Below are 7166 nucleotides of genomic sequence, written 5' to 3'. Positions count from 1 at the left end.
TGACAAGGGGACAGACAAACAAGCCTTTAATAGCAACAGTCGCCTTGCAAAACCACAAATCTACACCATGTCCCAAGGAAGGCAAGCTCAGGGACTTCCTACAGCCCTCTAGGTCCACCTCTGGAGAATGCTGGAATGACCCCACTAGACCAAACATCACTCTTTGTCATTCCTGACGGTGAAAGTGTCACCAGTGAGGAAGTAAATAAGCTTCCAGAAACTACAAAGCATTTCCAGAAAGCTCCGCTTCTATCAGCTTAACAGCTCCCTGCCTGCTAGGTCTTACGCTCCTCTCTATCTGATCCAGTGGATGCCAGACCTGCAAAAGTTCTTCTTTGCCTAAGGCAGGCTTGGGAAATCCAGATGAGTACTGCCACAATTACTCTTGCTTTCACTAGTGCAAGAAGGAAAGAGCCTGCAAGCTATAGCTTGGGGAGGAGATGGGTATGAAGTTCCAACCCAATAACCAAAGGATCCCGGGATGCTTATGGCTTGCAGGGACCCCAGAAAGCTTGCAGCCCAGTCTGCAGCTCCAAGCAGCTGGGGTCACCTATGGCATCTGGACAGGCTGCTCAAGGCTGTATCCATCAATAAATCTAATGGGGAAATATTCCACAGGCAAGCCAGAACTAAAAAGCAAAAGACACCTAACCCCCAACAATTACCCAGCACAATAATGAACAATACCAAATTACAAAACCTCTTGCCGTTCTGAAGAGATGACAAAATTCATTGGGTCTCTTTCCTGTGGGTGTTCGCTCTGTTATCAATCCCTCTGGCGCTGGAAAATGCTGCTGCCTAGGCTGGGCTTTCGGTAGTCCACGGGTGCAAGCTCCTGGTGCTCCCCTGAGTCCCCAGCCCAGAGCAGGTTCGGTCCAGTTCAAGGAAAAGGGAAAGAAAACAGTCCAGGAAGACCTCTGTGCTTCGGCTAGCTGGAAAAGCCAAGGCAATCTGTGCCTTGTTGATTGTCTGTGCTGTAGTCAAAACCCTGTCCTGGCTTGCAGGAGGAGCAAGTACAGTCTCTGATAACAGACTCGGTGCTTCTTCTCCACTCACTTTTACTCTTAGATGAAGTTTTAAGGCTACAAAACCTATTTCTGGGCTAGGTGGATGAATGGGGATACAATTTAACAACACAATCACCTCAGGACACTTTACTATTCCACTTCATCCAAATTATATCCCAAAGTTTACCTTCACAGTGTGTTCCATTAATAATGCCGCACCAGTGGAGTATTATCAAAGGAAAGTTCTTCCTCAAGGTATGAAAACCAGCCCTACAATTTACTAATTGTATGTTGTTCAAACAATTTGCATCAGGAAAGGAACAATTCCCAGGGGCATATAATCCATCATTATATGGACAATATTTTAATAGCCACTCTAACTGAAAAAGATTTTTCACTATTTTGGTCCAGCCTTTAATGATGATGCACAATCCTTAAAAACATTTGGGCTGCAAGTGGCACCAGGAGAGGTACAGCAGCAACCACCTTGGAAGTACCTTGTGCTCAAAATTATGGATCAGAATACACAGGCTCCAGTAATTCAATTCTCGACAAAAATAAAGAATTTGAATGATGCTGAAAAACTTCTGGGTCCCATCAACTGGCTCAGAACCTATCTAGGGTTGATGGCTCCACAATTCACAGTTAGCATTTTGCCTCCTAAAGGATGATCCTGCTCTAACTTCCCCCAGGAAATTAACCCCGGAAGCAACAGCCACTCTGAAATAGTAGAGCAGACCCTCACAAACAGACAGGTCCACCAGCTTTGCCCAGAAATGGGTGTCACTGTGTTTATATTCACAGTTGAATTCCACCCTACTGCAGTTATTGGACAGTGAGCTACTCAGTGGTCTGACCCTTTACATGCTTTAGAATGGATGATCTTAGCCCATCAGCCTAAAAAGGCAGCCCCTACCATCTTGGAATGAATTGCCCAGGGAATCATGAAATGTCAAAAAAGGTGCTTACAATTGACTGCAAAAGATCCTTCAAAAATCGTGATAGCTGTCAGGCAAGAAGAAGCTGCATGGTGTTCTGCCAACAGCACAGCTTTGCAAAGTGCCTTACAAAATTTCTCAGGGCAAATCAGTTACCGTCTACTGTTGAGAAACCGCCAGTTTATTCACCAGCCTTCACAGAAGTAAACATGAACACCGTTTATTTCTATTATTAACACACCTTTTATAGGGTTCTACAGGGTCCACAGACAGAGCAAGCTACTATTGGCTAACACACACAGGTTTACATTCTTATCCTTGTACACAAGAATATTGTTTTGCTTTACTCTCTCTTCTGCAGGCAAGTTTCAAGGATTTTAGCCCTTAATATTATGACTTATTCCAGAGGCTGATTTGTGCAGACAGGCCTTTACTAATATATCGTGCCCCCCATCTGCTAAAAAGCTCTCTATAATTCCCCCGTTCTCTTTTTGCACAAACCAGGCTTTGGATGCGGCTTGTACTACACTTCTACGAACACAAGATAACATACAACTTACAAGCATTATCACCATTAACCCTATAAATAGCATCCGTCCCCCCTCCAGCACAAGTGACTTCAACCATCCAGTGATGCCCCAGTTGGCGAACCAACTCCCAATGGGGTCACTATCTTCTTTCAGAGCATGTAACCCATCCGGTAGCTGGCGTAGTTGCTTATGGATGGAAACTGAATGATCAGTAAGATTCTGTCATGGGGTTACTTTACCTTTAAGGAAGTTAAAGTTGCTGGGGACTGAAAGGAGTCTCTTCTCCTGACCAATTATTGGTCATTACTGGGGATTGACAGCAATTTTAGCCATTGGAAAGGGAGATCAACTTGTGAACCCTACCTTAAGATGTAAAGTCAGGGCACTTAGGTTCTCTTTGTTTCCTGGCTGTGAAGGGTGGCGGAGCTCCAGGCCTCCCGTTCCCTGCCCAGGCCATGCGGCCGGGCGGGGGCTGGGCTGGGCCTGCCGCGTCTCCCGGCTGGGATATGGGGCCTGCGGAAGGTTTTTCCCGGGCTCTGGCCAGGCCGGGCCGGGCCGATCTCTGGCTCGGCTGCAGGTTTTGCTGTGACTAAATTCACTAGAAACTGCCGAGTGAAGAAGGAGAGAGGCTCTGGACCTGCAGCAAGCAGAGACAGCGACCACACTCTCCAGAGCAGCTATGAAGAACCTTCCATCGCAGACGGCTCCAGCTCCTGTTCGGCAGAGAGCACCGAACCATCTACAAAAATCTGGGCAAGATTTTAACTCTTTCATTACCCAGATGAGACTTGCGGATTAATCTTTTTATCCAGAGAGAGAAAAAGAGAGTGGTCAACATGAAAAGAGACTTTATAAACTACCAGTGACAGGAAAGAAAAGAAGCTTCAGAAAAGGTACAGAATAAGGAGATGCTTTAATTAAGCTGAAATATCTTTCTGTTAAAACTATGGAGATGGACAATGAAGTCCTGAAAAGAAGTCCTTTAATTCATGACAGAGTATGGAGAGGAATAGAGTGTTCAAGGTGTAAAATTCAAGTAAAAAGTAGAATAATTGTGATACAGTGAAGTGCTGGAAGATTTAAAGCCTTGAGAGGCAATGAGAAAACTGTTTTCTAGTGAAGCTCACAGAAACAGATGAAGAAGACTTTTGCTTTTGAATAACTCATCCTTAAAATGCCATCCCCAGACTCATGGCCCATACACACCTCAGAGTGAGGTGAAAATGGGAGGAGTGAGCTCTGATAACAGCAGTTCTGGGAAACTAATATCAGAGCAATGGAAAACTATAACAAAAATAGTTTTCTTGTGAGAAACTCCATAAATTAACAGGAAGAAACTTCTGTTGCTCTACAAAGGCTGGTGAAAAGACTGTAGCAGGAATTGGGACTGTTTTAACCACCAAAGTTCCAAAGCTTTTGTCTCTGTTGTCATGTGAACAAGGGAATAGTGGGTAGATAAGAGATGAAAAGGTTTTTCTGGAAGTTTATTCTGGTGTTCTTATTATTGTAGTTTGTCAATAAACTTTCTTTATTCCTTTTAAGTTTTATGCCTAGTTTGCTCTTGTTCTAATCCATATCTCACAGCAAGAAATAAGTAATCTTTTTTTAGTTACTGGTTTAAAACCACAACAGATTCAAACAGCACATCCCTTCAAATTCCTCACAACCGTGTCCTTGCGCTAAGAGCAAAAAATCAATTGCAGCTCGATTTTGTAATACTGCATGACGTACACTGCTTACATCGACTGAAAGCTCACTTAACATTGTGGATGTCAAGTTTAATTCTTTCCTAGTCCAGCAAGCGAGCCTTTTTAGGGTGGCTAGACTTTTAGCGGTGGCTGCTCCTGGAATGAAGAAGGAGGTTGCCCATATTATACCGCGATTCCAAAAGTCTGGGTTTCTCACATCATTACACTGTAACTCGTTTAGGCTTCGCTTGGACCGTCTATTGGTTTTCATTTTGTTAGCCATATTTAGCAATTGGTGCAAGCTTGGATGGAACACAGTAAGTTTCCCAAGATAACATGGCCCTCCATGTGGACTAGCAGGAATTCCATTCCATGCCCCATCCCCACAGATTAGGAAGATGGAACTAGGTAAGCGCTTTGGTAATCATCCTGTGAGATTGCATTGCGAGTAAAAAGCTTTACTCTCAGTGGCAGTAACGAGATCAACTATGGGGTTGACTGTAGCCCAACACTGTGTTACTTTGTCAGGATGATTTTTCGCTGGGGGCTCAAACATCATCCATCCACCTGAGGTATTGGTGGAACCTAGCAGATCTAACTCTTCTGGGGGTTCCATGGTAGCATTAAGAACCTCAATAATTTTCGCTTGCCAGCAGGCTTCAAGCTGTCTAGATGTGAAGCCAATGGTGCGATTGCACTCTTGCAGTATTACCGATCGATTCAGTCGAGTCTCGTTGCTAACTAAACCTTTAAATGCTGGAGGATCCCATTCAGGGACTCCCACGAGACAGGTGCAAAAAGGATCTCCAGGTGTGGCTAGGCTCAAACACATTGATTTTTGACCGGTCAGGTGTGCTGAGGTGACCCATATGTTCTGTCGCTTTTTGGATATTAGTCAGCAGACAGCTGGTTGGGGTTACACACAGCACAATTACCATAAGCAGTTTGTCCCATGCAAATGGCGCCATGTTTGCAAGCTCACGGCTAAAACTTCAATCGTTAAATGAACTTTCAAAGATGCTTACGCTAGCTCTTGAAGGGGGAATACTTATACCTTATACTAATATAATAATCGCTACACACACTAAACTCCTTATCTTAACTATTATCTATCTCCTTTTTAACACACGTGCTCTGGTATATATGTAGTCTAAGCGTGAAAGCAATTTGCAAAAAGGGTAAACACACAACTAAAATTTGTTTCATGCACAATTAGATAGAGTCTCTGCACTTTTCTCAGATTTTCACAGGAATTTCTCACAAACGGACTATGGCTTGACACAGTTCAGTCCTGAAACATTTGTTGTTCTCGCGGTGTCAGCTGACAGCCGATCAGAGATTGACAGAGGGCATCAACGTTCTGATTGTTCCTCAGATCCTTCGTGGCTGGTTTGGTCCATCGGCTAGGCACCCGCAGCGGTCCAGCATCTGTGGAAACACAACTGTAACCACACCCGTTAAATAGCAATGGACTCGGTCCCTCCCAGATACCTGTTTTTGGGTTCTTGTAGTATAACTTAACCTCTGGGGTAGCTTGCATCTTTACCTGACTATTGTGAATGACCACTGGGGGTTGCTCTAGATCTCCAACTAAACTGAGGAAATTTAGAGTGCATAACACTTGCTGCAATCGAATGGTAGGGTCTATTTGTTCTGGTATTTTTTGCTCATTCAAATACTCTTTTAGGGTCCTATGGGCTCTCTCTACAATGGCCTGTCCAGTTGACACATGGGGAATTCCAGTTACATGTTTGACTCCCCATTTTTGTAAGAACTGAGAAACTCCTGTTCCTACCTATGCAGGCCCATTGTCTGTTTTTATTTCTTTTGGAACTCCCATTACGGCAAAGCATGCTACCAAATGTCGAATTACATGTATGCTTTTTTCTCCTACTTGTGCAGTGGCCCAAACCATTTTTGAAAAGGTATCTATTGTAACATGTACATGTTTGAGGCGACCAAATTCAGGCACATGTGTTACGTCCATTTGCCAGATCTCACAGGCTTGAAGACCCCTAGGGTTAACACCTAAGCCTAGAGTGGTTCCATACTGACTGCATTGTGGACAGGATTTTACAATGCCTTGTGCATCTGTTAAGCTGATATTAAATTGTCTCTGTAAAGCTTTTGCGGCTTGATGAAAGAGAGCATGACTCTCTCTTGCAGCTGCAAAAGAGTCTCTTGGTGCTGCTACAACAGGACTGACAAGCGTGCCAGCTTTTGCATTGCCTTCTCCGAGACCTAATTCTGTTTGATGACTGCGGATGTGAATGATGCAACAGGGCTCATTCCTGTCCTCTATAGCTCTTTTGATTTGAAAAACTAGTTGACACAATCGCTTATTATCTGGTGGCTTGATGAGAGCGCCTTCAATACGTTGTACCACTCCTACCACATACAATGAATCTGATACAATGTTCAGCTTACTGTCTCGCCAATGAGACAGTGCCCATGCGACGGCTGTAAGTTCTAATGTCTGCAGTGAGTCATGTGCATCTCCATCTATAGTTTTACTTCTCCAACTCGAGCCTTCTTGCCAGGTACAGGCTGCTTTTCTCCGCCGACTTCCTGCATCCGTATATACTGTAAGGCCTTTTACCGGCTGCTTCACGACTTTGGGCTGTTGCAACCACTGCTGTTTTAAGATGAACTGCAGGCGTGGGTCTCTAGGTTGCCTGTTGTGTACAGTTCCAGGATAGCTGAGCAGTGCTAATTGAATTGGTTCTGAGTGTCTCAGCATCCACTCAAAATTTTCTACCGTTATTGGCAGACTGATGTGTTCCGGCTCAGTGCCACTAATTTCCACAATTCGTGTTCTCGCTTTTTTGATGAGATAAGCAATTGCTTCTGTCCTCTGCCAAATACTCATTGGTGGCGTACATGGTGTAAAAATCCACTCAAGAATCGCTAAAGGCTCTGCACATTTCTTCGCTGATTGCACTAACTGTATCTTCTTGGCAGGCTGCTTGGCACCTCGACAGCTCTTAGATGGGCCTTCTCCCC

Source organism: Poecile atricapillus, chromosome Z (assembly GCF_030490865.1).
Source record: "Poecile atricapillus isolate bPoeAtr1 chromosome Z, bPoeAtr1.hap1, whole genome shotgun sequence".
Lineage (NCBI taxonomy): Eukaryota > Metazoa > Chordata > Aves > Passeriformes > Paridae > Poecile > Poecile atricapillus.
This window is presented reverse-complemented; position numbering follows the sequence as displayed.